General features: G+C 40.7%; 2 long non-coding RNA genes across 2 annotated transcripts; both read right to left on the bottom strand.

Moving 5' to 3' along the window:
- Window positions 1–2,859: 2,859 nt before the first annotated feature.
- Window positions 2,860–4,670, bottom strand: LOC122009756. Its single transcript, XR_006119648.1, has 5 exons — window positions 4,209–4,670; window positions 3,877–4,110; window positions 3,636–3,800; window positions 3,463–3,566; window positions 2,860–2,896 (listed from the first exon to the last, which is right to left on the bottom strand). It is a non-coding gene; the product is annotated as an uncharacterized LOC122009756 (long non-coding RNA).
- Window positions 4,671–9,797: 5,127 nt separating this feature from the next.
- LOC122011903 lies at window positions 9,798–11,634 on the bottom strand. The gene is made up of 5 exons (XR_006120058.1): window positions 11,171–11,634; window positions 10,839–11,072; window positions 10,598–10,762; window positions 10,425–10,528; window positions 9,798–9,858 (listed from the first exon to the last, which is right to left on the bottom strand). It is a non-coding gene; the product is annotated as an uncharacterized LOC122011903 (long non-coding RNA).
- Window positions 11,635–15,807: the final 4,173 nt, after the last annotated feature.

Raw genomic sequence — 15,807 nt, 5'->3', positions numbered from 1 at the left:
AATCACATCTCATGATGTTGCGATGATGTGACCATCTCATTTATTTTTTCTGTATACACTATGCCAACACCTAGACATTAACATTGCATTACACATATTCCATAATGGCATTCATGCATCCAGTCTCATCACTAGGCTGTGGGTTCACATGCCATATTATCACATTCTGACATATATATTCTCAGTCATAGGGGTAGACATGACTCAGGGTATGACCACTCCCCTTAATACATATGACGAGATTAGTCAGCGTCAATTTGCATTAGTACATATAGATGTCACTGCTCACAGTGGACTAGGCTAGCAAGTGGGATGACAGCCAGATTTACCAAGTGAGGACAAGTTACCACCCATCATTCCTGGTGAGGAGATGCCAACATTCACGGCTGAGGAGCTCTTCGGATATCCTCTGACTCCAACCCAGCCCTCGACCTTGACCCAACCCTTGACCTCACTATCTGTCGAGGGTCGACTGGCTCAACTCAAGGGGTCCTCCGCATAGCTATGACAATCAGTCTCGGATGGATTTAGTGTCATTCGAAGAGAGATGACTACCAACTTCTTTGCTCTCTAAGAGGAGATTGCCACTAGTTTTTAGCAGATTCTCCGGAGTGTGCGAGCACCTGAGCAGCCTCCAGCTCCAGCTGATGATCAGCTTTGACTTTATTTACTATATAGTGCATGTTTTGGGTTCTATAAATATTTGAACATATGTTATTTGCCACTTTTTACCTCTATTGCTTGATCAACTAGGAATGTGTTTCATAGAACAGGACTGCTATTTTTTTATTTCTTTAAAATAATTTAAAAATTCTAAGGAAAAATCTTTTTCTTAAAAATTCCCATTTCCTTAAACTTTTGAAATTAATTTCAGCCTTAGTCTAAATCAAATCCATAGAAAGCATGTTCCTATAGACCTAGGACTTGAGCATCTCACAAACTGTCACGCCCCCAAAGGAGTCTCTGCTAGACAAAAATCCGGCAGCATCTCCCCTGTACTGGTGACCATCTGAAGCATCACTACAAGCAAAATACATCAGCCACATGCGGCTGGAATATTTATATACACAACCACGCAGTTATAATAACAGCCCACACGGCTGGAATGAAACAATCACAACCACGCAGTTATATATATAACAGCCTACACGGCTGTACCAAAACACAGCGGAAAAACGAAGGAAAGCCCAATACAACACAATCAACACACTGCTAGCCGGCTAGGCTTTATACCACAACCACAACAACAAATACAACAACCCCCGAATACAACAAATACAAATAAAACATATACAAAACCAAAAACGACCTTCGGATGTGACGTAGGACCCGGCAGACAGGATACTCCGAGCGACACTCCAACCATCTACCTGAAAACATAAAGATATACATGCGGTGGTGAGTATAGGTAACTCAGCGGGTAGTAGACAAGATAGTGCATGGTCAATAACAAACATGGAGATCAAAAGTATACAGTCTCAGTAGGGAAACAAAGAACATGATCATACTATCATAACCAATGCATCTGAACATACCTGACGTAGTAACTCGACATAATCATAACTGACATACGAACCGCACAAACCACTACTGACATAATGGTAAATACATACCCAATCTGAAATCGACGCAAGATACCAAGATCAGTAACCTCACTGGATCTGCAACAGACACACCCGTGACACCTGTGCAATATAAATACGACTGCAAATACATGTAAAATAAATGACATGTATGCAGCATGACAACCATATGCAACAATCATATCGCAAACAAATGCAACATACCACAAACACATGCAACTAGTATCTACTAGGCATGTATGCAAATATATCTCCAAAGATGCACCGCGATCAAAAGCAAATGTGCATGCATGCGCCATGGTCACCCCCGCCACCTCTCTAGACACCACGACCCCTGTATGGCCGAGAGGCTTGGGTCCGTGACAAACCGTACTAGCCTCCAGAACAAACACCGCTATAGGCGGCCGAAGCGGACGGTCAGCTAAGTAGTTATATAACTACATAGCTAAGGGTCCCTGACCACTCACATCTCTAGCCCTCTGACACTGTACCCTCAAGACTCACTACTCCAGAGTGGTCGAGGCTGACAGAACACTGAGCAGCTGTGTAAGCGCGACAGGACTAGCTCCACCCCAAACTACCACTCTCCATCAGTGGCCGAATGGACGGCTATAAAAGACTGACAACCCTCTCAACTACAAGGGAGACGATAGTCGTCAGTATGACATGAATGATGAACATGATGATATATATATATAATCATGATACGGACACCGTCATCATCCATGCAACTCTAAATCCACCTAAGTGTCCCACAACATGAGTATAATCATCATGATATCTCCATATATCCCACCAAACATATGTATATAACCCCACCTGTATAGTCAACCAAAGATCTCCAATAACCTCAACAGACACACCTACACCACCCCACGTGTACAATCAACATGTATCCTCCAGTAAAAACACATCAAACACGGGTATAAACCACAGACATACAATCACCACAACTCCAATCATCACACCGGACAGAAGTATACCCGACATACGGATGGATAAGCCTCATATGAATACCGCCAATGAAGTAATCCCTACCATACATACTCTACATGTACACAAATACCACAGAGTATAGATAATCCAAAGTGTAGACTGTATAAGAATTAAATAGATCATCACAAGGGTCAAGCATCGGTATCAAGCAGGAAAGCAACAAACGAGCACGATATAAGATAAAGCATCCTAAACCATCTCATAAAACCATGCACTAAGCTCAATAAAATCTACACAGAGGCAAGGAAGAAATACCCGCCTTTATACGTAGATCGTGTCCAAATCCCACGTCGAGACGCTCGTCCCGAATCCAAGTCCTGCGATTACATAATATATTTAGCTACTCACATAATCAACAACAAACTAAACTCAAAACCTAATCCTACGTCGATTAAGTAACTCTGTTTAGTTTCTACCCAATGATCCGAACCAAAGTAGATGAGAGGTTCATCCTTAAACTCTACTCTTTCTAAATCCAACCATAATCCACAATCATCACTAATCAAATCTCCTCATGAATTAATCCAATTCAATTCACATAATTCATCATCAATCAAACACTAATCCAAACTCATCATAAATCCTTCTAAATCTACTAATCAATCCAATACAACTTAATTTAAATTCCTACAATCCATCCCTACCAATCCAAACCAATACAGCAATAAAATCACCTTAATTCTTAATCCACAATAATTCATCCCATCCACATCACAAATGATATCAACCCACAATAACCTATCAACTAAATCATTAAACCATGATCAACCGCAAAATCCAACAATCCTCAATCAACTCAATCATTTCCTAGTCTAATTCACATCCCAATTAATTCCTTAATCTAATTCATTACATAATGTAATCAATTTAGAGCACAACTTACCCAATTCCATTGCACTCCACTGTTAGCATGTGATCCGAGCAACCCACTATTGGAAGCCACAGGTGTGATGCTCACTGTTGCCCACATTTCCATCTCCTACTAACCTAACAACCAAATCACATAAATCCATCAATTACCCTATAACAAAATACAAGATCAACTCTTAACCTTACCTTAACTCCATGTCAACAACCCCTTCTCCAATGTTTCACTGCCCGACAACATTTCCTTGCAGTGAACGCCCACTGTTCTAGCAACAACACCTCAAATAGATCCCTACACTGAAACTCTATCTCTGATCAGCTAACCTCCCATATTTAATCCTCATCGGAGCAACACTGATCAGTCGCATAGTTAATCTCAACATCAAAGTATGAAATCAATCCATGTTAATCAATATTGAGCTTGACTTACCCGTATACCATATCCAAGATCTCTCCTAGATGGAATCAGGTTGTCGCTGCGGCAATGAGCTAGGGCAGAGGATAGGGCGACACCGGCACAAACAAAGGAGACAAGAGCACAAAGCATTTCATCAAACACCTGTCATGCATCACCTCAAACACTCCACCTCTTCACCGAGACTTCAATCACCGGAGAGGATCACAGCTTCGATGGAGAAAACAATCCCCAACAGAGTTGAGGTGGCTGGAACCAAAATACAATCTCAGCTTCTTAGAAGACCACCCAAATCAATCCAAGAAGAAGAACACCTACTCGAATCATAACCTAGGTAGATCTCTTACCTTCAAGATCCCGCTAGGGCACAACGCCACCAAAGGAAGAGGAGGAATCAAGGGAAGATTTGGCGCTGAGGCTTACGGGAAATCAAGGAATAACAAGATAGCTCACCCTTGATGCCCTGGCAATAGATCTACTCCGGCGATCGTCGGTGTCGGTTCGTCCCCGTGAAGAACAGAGAGATCAGAGCGAGAAGAAAAGCTTCGGCTGGATTTGAGCTTGAGGGTCGATGACTACAAAGGGAGATCGCCGGAGCTAGAGCCTCACTCTCATCGGCGTCGCTCGTCTGCGAGGGAGATCGGAGAAGGAAGGGAGGTCGAGGAAGGGAGGAGGGGAGGGATCGGCGTCGGGTTTGGGGAAACGGTGCTTGGGAAGGGAATTAAAGGAAAAGAAAATAATTTATAATTATAAACATTTCCTCACCCAAACGGGTATCCCAAACAGGCCTTATCTGTACCCGAAATTGATCCCCTCAAAACCCTTCTTACGAGCTCTGAAAAAATCCCAGAAAATTTCTAAAAATTCCGGAAAAATTCTATAAGGCTATTTCCCAAATAACCCTATCTATTTTAATCTTCCGATATCTTACATCCTCCCCCACTAATAAAAATTTGGTCCCCAAATTTACTGGTCAACTCAGGGATCCTTATCCAAGGGTAACCTCTAAATCACATACTCATATACCACTCACTCCAAGTATAATAACCAAACATCATCCTCATGTACTACTCCACCCCAGTATCATAAACATATCTCCCAACATGACAATCCACCTCCAAATGAATAGCGACAACTCTGTGAGCTATGAACTCACCCTACTCCCGCTACTCCCACCCTGCAATCTAGCCAACTCCGGGATAAATCAACTACCTCTGAATATCAGAATCCACTATCATCAGACCTCCCAACATCTGTATCGCAAATCCAGATCAATGTGTTTCCTATAGTAACTCCTTCCGGATAAGAAGTGACTCAGAAACACACATAATCTCCCACAGAAATAAAAATAAATTCTCATTTCATGAGAATTCAAACTAGTGGCACGAGACTACTCCGCTCATACTACATCAGAACTGCACCAAACCTCGGGTACGATACATATGTGTAGAGTACAAATCCGTCTACACTAGAAAGTATAACTAAGACAGTGCAGTTAACAACTTCTCGTTTCAACTCCTGAAACTGATCTCGTAAGTGTCTATCCAGGAAAATTTCATACTCATCCTGAATAGTCCAGTCAACGGTATAACAATACTGGAGAAACCCTCAATCAATCTCCGATAATATCTAGCCAGATCAAGGAAGGAACAGCGAATCTCCGGTATAGACTACGCCTACTTCCAACTGATAGCCACCTCTATCTCCTGTGGATCCAGCGCTATCCTTTACTAACCACAACGTGTCGCAAAAACTCGTAAAAGACAATCACAATACGTACTACTAACTTCACATATAGATGTTCCCGTCGAAACATCTCTAGAACTATGCAAAGCCAGTGTACATGATCCACCTCGGATCGAAAATAGATCACAACATCGTCAATGGAGACAATGAAAACTGATCTACACACCCAAGGAATACCAAGTACATCGAGTCCATAACAAGATCTAAGGCACGACATGCCTAAATGGTAACACCAAGGACTCATAATGTACATACAACAGGCTCACTCAATCGTAAGATCTCCAACAACGAGTCTGTGATCGAATCACCCACTACAAATCACCAAATCCATATATATCACAGACATACTACACTCCATGTCACTATCAACATAAAACACCAAATAATAGATCAAGTCAAATATCTACCAATAGATCATCAAAGACCACATATCACCACACCTGGTCTCATAATGTCCACTAATCACAAATCATCCTCAACATCAATCAGTCATACCAGATAGTCTCATAAACAAAGATAGAGTCAAAGAAAAGTATCCAACCTTCAACCCCCACTACTAACAAACTAAACGTATCCAAGAAGGTCTGCCAAATCTCATCATCTCATTTTTTCCGATAATCAAATATCCACAGTAAAAGAATGTCAATCCAAAGTCATAGGGTCACCCAATCTCCTGACTAAGAGTCTACCCATCTAGAAAGTATCTCCACAACTCTCATAATCATCCCATAAGTGTCCCTCGACCAATATCGATAAAAGGTCAAACCTTCTAATATGATAAATAGACTACAAGATCTGGTACAATGATCACGTGGTCAAGGTCTTGAGTTACTTGATGGAGACAATGTTAGCTAAGTCGTCTAACCATTGTCTTGTACCCCTTATTACTGTGATTGCTCCATCTGAGGTTCAGTAACCTCCAGTATCAAGCAATGAACACAAACATAGAGGAACACTACAACTAAACAACTGATCAAAATATCTGTCAATCGACGCTCTACCCCTCGAAGATCGTCATCTGAAATCATACCTAGTTACAGACGGACCTCCTAGGTATTACTCAACTAATACCACTACCTCCGTATCATTACAGGTCGTAGTTCACTAGGTACATCAAGGATATCTAATCATATCCAATAGTTCCATGAGTCAGGATCTCCCATAGAACAACGATAGGCGAGTCTACTAGTCATCGCCTTATAAATCACCATGCTACCGAAAGAGGTAAAGAACTACTCTCTCTCCAACACATCTCAAGGAAATCGCTAAGTGACGACCTGATCTCCAAAACATTCTCTCCTTCTTCCTTCACGTGGTACTGGGTCACATAAAGGTTAAGCAGCTAACTTCAACTCTCTCACGCCAGTACAAATCATATATCCAAAGGTACTCCTCAACTCCTACACCCTAGTACTGGATGTATCTCATAAGTGTTACGCAGGTAGCTTTACACTTTTCCACATCGTGCGGTATCCTATCTGAATGTATCTGCTAAGTCATCCTACCAGGTACAGACAGTCCATAGTCAAAGTCCCCATGGAATCGGATACGACAATCCTCTACAGACTGACTAAGCCGATATTGGTATACGGCCAATTCAATCCTTTCTACCCCGGTACCAGTCAAAATATCTAACCGAGTATGAAACATCCCACAGATAGGCATCTCTAAAAATAGAGTAAGTCAGTCCCCTACTGGTCGGACCAACAAAATAAATCGATCATCTCCTAACCGATCCAATAAGAGTAAATTAATCATCCACTGATGAAACTAACTAAGGTAAATCGATACGCCACTACCCAAGTCAACAAGGGTAAATCAGTCAAACCATAACTACACAAGTCAACCAAGTAAATCAATCATCAACAGGAGTAAACCGGTACTCTACTAACTGAGTCAACATGGGTATACAGATATCATCCACCATCTAGCTAATAGTAACCAAGACTAGTATGGGACTCTAATTCTCAACCAACTAGTAGTATGATATGAGGAAATCCCCTGAGACTGTAAATCCTTGATCTCCAGTAGGTCAACCGTGATCAGTGATTGACCCTACACATGAAATGTATGGTACAAACAAATAGACAAGTACTAACAAAAGTCATAACTAACTATCATGGACAACAGTACATATACCAACAGAGATGTATGATAACAATATGCAAACATACCTCCTATAGCCTGGAGATGTCCTGCTGCTGCCTGGTCCCAAAACTCGGAAAGTCACATCAAGAAAACCGAATCACGACATCCAAAACAGGAATAATAGGCATCGTACCTACTCTGATACCAAATATTGGTATCAGATAAATCTCGAAAATCCAAAACAAAACAAAGCAGGCATCGTACCCGCTCTGATACCACTAAATTGTCACGCCCCCAAAGGAGTCTCTGCCAGACAAAAATCCGGCAGCACCTCCCCAGTACCGGTGACAATCTGAAGCATCACTACAAGCAAAATACATCAGCCACATGCGGCTGGAATATTTATATACACAACCACGCAGTTATAATAACAGCCCACACGGCTGGAATGAAACAATCACAACCACGCAGTTATATATAAAACAGCCCACACGGCTGTACCAAAACACAGCGGAAAAACGAAGGAAAGCCCAATACAACACAATCAACACACTGCTAGCCGGCTAGGCTTTATACCACAACCACAACAACACAAATACAACAACCCCCCGAATACAACAAATACAAATAAAACATATACAAAACCAAAAACGACCTTCGGATGTGACGTAGGACCCGGCAGACAGGATACTCCGAGCGACACTAAATGCGGTGGTGAGTATAGGTAACTCACGGTAGTAGACAAGATAGGCATGGTCAATAACAAAACACGGAGATCAAAAGTATACAGTCTCAGTAGGGAAACAAAGAACACGATCATACTATCATAACCAATGCATCTGAACATACCTGACGTAGTAACCCGACATAATCATAACTGACATACGAACCGCACAAACCACTACTGACATAATGGTAAATACATACCCAATCTGAAATCGACGCAAGATACCAAGATCAGTAACCTCACTGGATCTGCAACAGACACACCCGTGACACCTGTGCAATATAAATAACAACATATACATGTATAATAATGAATACGTATGATGCATGACAACCATACGCAACAATCATATCGCAAACAAATGCAACATACCACAAACACACGCAACTAGTATCTACTAGGTATGTATGCAAATATATCTCCAAAGACGCACCGCGCATCAAAAGCAAATGCGCATGCATGCCACACGGTCACCCATCTCTAGACACCACGACCCCTGTATGGCCGAGAGGCTTGGGTCCGTGACAAACCGTATTAGCCTCCGGAACAAACACCGCTATAGGCGGCCGAAGCGGACGGCCACCTAAGTAGTTATATAACCACCTAGCTAAGGGTCCCCGACCACTCACATCTCTAGCCCTCCCACACTGACCTCAAGACTCACTACTCAGAGTGGTCGAGGCCGATGTAACACCGAGCACCGCAGAAGGCCGACAGACTAGCTCCACCCCAAACTACCACTCTCCATCAGTGGTAGACGGCTATAAAAGACCGACAACCCTCTCAACTACAAGGGAGACGATAATGCCAAGATGACATTTAATGACGAATACGATGATAACTATATATCGACTTCGCCATCATCCACGCAACTCTAAATCCACCTAAGTGTCCCACAACACGAGTATAATCATCATGATATTTCCATATATCCCACCAAACATACGATATAACCCCATGTATAATCAACCAAAGATCTCCAATAACCTCAACAGACACACCTACACCACATAAGTACAATCAACATGTATCCTCCAAGAAAAACACATCAAACGGTATAAACCACGATATACAATCACCACAACTCCAATCATCACACCAGACCCGACATACGGATGGATAAGCCTCATATGAATACCGCCAATGAAGTAATCCCTACCATACATACTCTACATGTACACAAATACCACAGAGTATAGATAATCCAAAGTGTAGACTGTATAAGAATTAAATAGATCATCACAAGGGTCAAGCATCGGTATCAAGCAGGAAAGCAACAAACGAGCACGATATAAGATAAAGCATCCTAAACCATCTCATAAAACCATGCACTAAGCTCAATAAAATCTACACAGAGGCAAGGAAGAAATACCCGCCTTAATACGTAGATCGTGTCCGGAAATCCCACGTCGAGACGCTCGTCCCGAATCCAAGTCCTGCGATTACATAATATATTTAGCTACTCACATAATCAACAACAAACTAAACTCAAAACCTAATCCTACGTCGATTAGGTAACTCTGTTTAGTTTCTACCCAATGATCCGAACCAAAGTAGATGAGAGGTTCATCCTTAAACTCTACTCTTTCTAAATCCAACCATAATCCACAATCATCACTAATCAAATCTCCTCATGAATTAATCCAATTCAATTCACATAATTCATCATCAATCAAACACTAATCCAAACTCATCATAAATCCTTCTAAATCTACTAATCAATCCAATACAACTTAATTTAAATTCCTACAATCCATCCCTACCAATCCAAACCAATACAGCAATAAAATCACCTTAATTCTTAATCCACAATAATTCATCCCATCCACATCACAAATGATATCAACCCACAATAACCTATCAACTAAATCATTAAACCATGATCAACCGCAAAATCCAACAATCCTCAATCAACTCAATCATTTCCTAGTCTAATTCACATCCCAATTAATTCCTTAATCTAATTCATTACATAATGTAATCAATTTAGAGCACAACTTACCCAATTCCATTGCACTCCACTGTTAGCATGTGATCCGAGCAACCCACTATTGGAAGCCACAGGTGTGATGCTCACTGTTGCCCACATTTCCATCTCCTACTAACCTAACAACCAAATCACATAAATCCATCAATTACCCTATAACAAAATACAAGATCAACTCTTAACCTTACCTTAACTCCATGTCAACAACCCCTTCTCCAATGTTTCACTGCCCGACAACATTTCCTTGCAGTGAACGCCCACTGTTCTAGCAACAACACCTCAAATAGATCCCTACACTGAAACTCTATCTCTGATCAGCTAACCTCCCATATTTAATCCTCATCGGAGCAACACTGATCAGTCGCATAGTTAATCTCAACATCAAAGTATGAAATCAATCCATGTTAATCAATATTGAGCTTGACTTACCCGTATACCATATCCAAGATCTCTCCTAGATGGAATCAGGTTGTCGCTGCGGCAATGAGCTAGGGCAGAGGATAGGGCGACACCGGCACAAACAAAGGAGACAAGAGCACAAAGCATTTCATCAAACACCTGTCATGCATCACCTCAAACACTCCACCTCTTCACCGAGACTTCAATCACCGGAGAGGATCACAGCTTCGATGGAGAAAACAATCCCCAACAGAGTTGAGGTGGCTGGAACCAAAATACAATCTCAGCTTCTTAGAAGACCACCCAAATCAATCCAAGAAGAAGAACACCTACTCGAATCATAACCTAGGTAGATCTCTTACCTTCAAGATCCCGCTAGGGCACAACGCCACCAAAGGAAGAGGAGGAATCAAGGGAAGATTTGGCGCTGAGGCTTACGGGAAATCAAGGAATAACAAGATAGCTCACCCTTGATGCCCTGGCAATAGATCTACTCCGGCGATCGTCGGTGTCGGTTCGTCCCCGTGAAGAACAGAGAGATCAGAGCGAGAAGAAAAGCTTCGGCTGGATTTGAGCTTGAGGGTCGATGACTACAAAGGGAGATCGCCGGAGCTAGAGCCTCACTCTCATCGGCGTCGCTCGTCTGCGAGGGAGATCGGAGAAGGAAGGGAGGTCGGGGAAGGGAGGAGGGGAGGGATCGGCGTCGGGTTTGGGGAAACGGTGCTTGGGAAGGGAATTAAAGGAAAAGAAAATAATTTATAATTATAAACATTTCCTCACCCAAACGGGTATCCCAAACAGGCCTTATCTGTACCCGAAATTGATCCCCTCAAAACCCTTCTTACGAGCTCTGAAAAAATCCCAGAAAATTTCTAAAAATTCCGGAAAAATTCTATAAGGCTATTTCCCAAATAACCCTATCTATTTTAATTTTCCGATATCTTACACAAACACACTAGGACTCCCTTGATTGTGTATTCCAAAACTTAGAACGGCGAAAGATGCGTAGGCCCTTTGCCTGGACTTAAGATGCTTATATCAGTGCATCAACATAAGTTCGGACATCAAATACTAAACAGAACAGTGGTCAGGTTAAGTAATCCATTTTAGTCAAACACTAACTAGATAAACTTACGTAACTTAACTAACCAAGTGAACATTACTATCTTCTGATAGTTAGTAAGTAACTATCGATTAGACATGTAATAAATTTTTAGATGTTTACATTTTTCAAATAATATCAGGTCCAAGGGGGATATTTGAAGAATAATTTCAACTCTATTTTTAAACTTAAAACTATGTTCAAAATTCTTATTTATTTTGAAAATCTAACTATTTTGCATTACTTCAAAAATTTTATGAAATTTTAAAACCTTGAATCTCAAAGTTTCCTTAAAGATTTTTTAGAAAGGTTTTGAACAGTTTTTTTTTTCAAAAGTCATTTTGTTGCCTCTTAAAACTATGGATGAAAATAATTCTATAAATTCTTATAAATTTTGAAAATATTTACAATTTCCTTATTATGAAATTCTTCAAAGCTTATTATTTTTGAAATGTATTTTGTAAAGTACTTTCCAAACTACTATTACACTATTTTTTAAAAAGTTAGTATATTTGAATATTACCTTGAATGTTTCTTAAAAGTTATTTAAACTTTAAAACTTTAGTAAATGTTAACTTTTAAAACCTAGTATCAAACTTCAAAACTTTGAAAAATGTTTTAACACTAGTTTTTAAATACACCTTGAAAATTTGTAACATACTCTGTAAAATGTTTTTCAAAATGCTTTGGAAAGTTTTTAAAATATTTCACAAACCTTTTACAACTGTGTTCGAAAATAATCTTATTTTACTTAACAAATTATTTTTAAATAATTTGTGTTTGAAAAAGTTGAAATTCTTTCTCTCTTTCCCCCAATAATCCTGAAAGTTTTTATATATTGCCAAAATTCATTACTTTCCCTTACTACTTTACTTAGCACCTTTCTTGACTCATTTATCTACTCATGTTTTTTTATGAATGTCAAAGGGGGAGTGTTAGGGCTCAAGTTAGAAAATAAAAATAAAATAAGAATAACTTAACCCTAAAATGATCAAGAGAACAAAACAAACTGTCTTAATTTTTTCTTCTCTTAAAAATCATTTTCTATACTTATTTTTTTCCTAACTTAACACAGGTTGTCATTGCATTAAAAGGGGAGAGATTGTTGGTGTAGTTTGCACTAACAGTCTAACTAAAGTTTTAATGAATAACAAAGTAAGTTAAGTTAGGTATTATTGTGATCTAACCACTTTACCAAGTATACAGGAGTTAACCAGATAGGTCAACAGGCCGACTGGATATCTGGTGTGAAGTCCAGATAGATTAACGGGCTGACCAAATATTTGTCAAGAAGTCTAGATAGGTCAATGGGCCAATCGAATATCTGGCAAGAAGTCCAAATAGGTCGACAGGCTGAGCGAATATTTGACAAGAAGTCTAGTTGGGTCTGCGGACCGAACAACTGATAAATTGGTAAGTAAAGGTAAGTCACTGGAGGAGAGTAACTAAGTGAGGACACATCCCAGTTGAGGGGACAGTAGGCGTCGGTCCACGTTAGGTCCATTTCGGATCCCTAATCTGAGACCTTGACTAGTTCCAGGTCTTGGGAGGACAGGAACTAATTACTACTCATTATTATAATTGTGCTAACTTTATTTTATAGGATAGACATTTTAGTTTTGGACTAACATCTTTTTACAGGATAAAAGAGTAAAAAAGCCTTCGGATGAATAGTACCCGAAGGCGCCTTCAATGCTGATGAAAGGCGCCTTCGCACTGTTCATGGAAGGCACCTTTAAAGTCTTTGGAAGGTGCCTTCCGTAAGATGAACTTTGGACTTCGTGTGGATAAGAGTCGGGATGATCGGGATCATATTTCTTTGGTTGGAGGTGCCTTCAATGGCTATAGAAGGCGCCCTCCAAGCCCTTTATAAGGATGCTAACTCAAAGCTTCAAACACAACACTCATACAAGCTTCTACGGATCCAAAAGGCTTTCCGAATGCTCCGAGCTCCTGCTATGACTCTGCTGTGAAGCTGGGGCACCCAACTACTGCTCCGAGGATTTTGGATCGTGGCCGACAGACTGACACACGAGCTCGTTCACATCAAAAGTGTTGGTAATGGAATTATTTACTTGTACTTAATTACTGTAAAAGAACAAGTGCAGTGTGTTACACTTGTTCTGTCTTTCTATACTCGATTTCCTCTTTTGGAGGTACTGGGAGAGGTTTTTAGTGGATTACCCATCAATAGGTCCGCGGGACTTAGGTCTTGGAGTAGGAGTCATCAAAGACTCCGAACTAAGTAAACCGCTTGTGTTTTTATGTGTCGTGTTACATTCAACTTCGTACGTATTTTCCACTACGTGTACCCATGTTTTTAAAATGATAAAAAAAAAAAATTTAAAAATCACGTGATTCCCCCCCCCCCCCCCCCCCTCTCACATGCATATCAATCCAACACCTTTTGTTTCTAGGTTATGAATTTCAGTTCAAAAATCAACTAAGACTTAAGACTTGATAGTCGACCAAGGTTGATATTATATATCATACCCACTCAAATCTGTAGTCCATTTAATGAGTCTTCTTGAAGCTTCTAGGTTAATTATGTTGGATCTTGAAGAGTCGATAGAGGGGGGAGAGGGAGGGGGGTGAATATCGATTCAAAATTAACGAGAGTACGCAGCGGAAAAAAGTAAAGTAAAAAGAGATGACACAAGTAATTTTTACTTGGTTCGGAGCCTGTGTCGACTCCTACTCCAAGGCCCGCACACAAGGGTATTTTCGGTGGGCAATCACTAATAATCCAAAATGAGAATTACAACGAAAGTAGAGGAATTATTAAAAAAAATGTCGACAATTATGAAAACTAAAATAGAGAGAAAAAGAAACTTGTCGATGAGCTTTTGGCAGCATCGCAGGAGCACTGAAGATCTGATTGTCGGTTGTTGTTAGAGCTCCACCTTTGACCCTCCTTATATAGGAGGCTCGGGGCGCCTGGAACCTTCAGGGCACCTCGACCATGACGTAGCCGACCCAACCAGGAGACTCCACGTGGCGGCGACGTGAAGATGATAGAATTTGCCTCCGGGCGCCCAGGTACCTCCCGAGCGCCCAGACCTCCAAGCGCCTGGGTACCTCCCGGGCGCCCGAACCCAAGTTTTTTAGCAGACTTCTTCCTGCAAGAAAAATTTTAGTCCGAGGTAATTATACCCTGCAACATAGATTGTTAGCACAATTTTATAGATAAGAAAAATAGTAATTAGATTCCGTCTCTCCGAGACCGGAATCTAGTCAAGATCTTGACTTAGAGTTCCGAGATGGTTCTAAGTCGGATCGGTGCCTAAGTTCCCTTCCCAGGAACGCGTCCTCACAATCACTCCCCTCCAGTGACTTACCTTCACTTACCTGCCAGACGTCCGGTCAGCCCTTCAACCCGTCTGGACTTCGTGTCAGCTATCCGGTCAGCCCGTCGACCTAGCTGGACTTCGTGCCAAATGTTCGGTCAGCCCATCGACCCGTTTGGACTTCTCCTACACACTCGGTCAGAGTGTTAGATCAGTAACAAAACTAACTTAACCTATTTTGTCATTCATCAAAACCTGGGTTCGACCGTTAGTGCTAACCACACCAACAATCTCTCCCTTTTTGATGGAATGACAACTTGGTTAAGTTAGTATAAAATGCAAGTTAAAACAAGCATTAACAGGTTTTAAAGTTAGTTTTTATTTTCAATTTGTTTTAGCTAACTTAACCACCCTAACCCTCCTCCTTTGGCATTCATCAAAAAGAAACATTGATCTAAAATACAAAATCTTTGTAAAAAGAATGTAAATGTAAATCAGATCAACTCAGGGGAATTTACTCTAAAAAGTATCTCTTAGCTTTAGCTAAAAAAATGGTTAAGTTAGACAGATAATTTAGTAACTTTTTATTATATATTTATTAAAGAAAAGT

Source organism: Zingiber officinale, chromosome 8A (genome assembly GCF_018446385.1).
Source record: "Zingiber officinale cultivar Zhangliang chromosome 8A, Zo_v1.1, whole genome shotgun sequence".
Lineage (NCBI taxonomy): Eukaryota > Viridiplantae > Streptophyta > Magnoliopsida > Zingiberales > Zingiberaceae > Zingiber > Zingiber officinale.
This window is presented reverse-complemented; position numbering and strand designations above follow the sequence as displayed.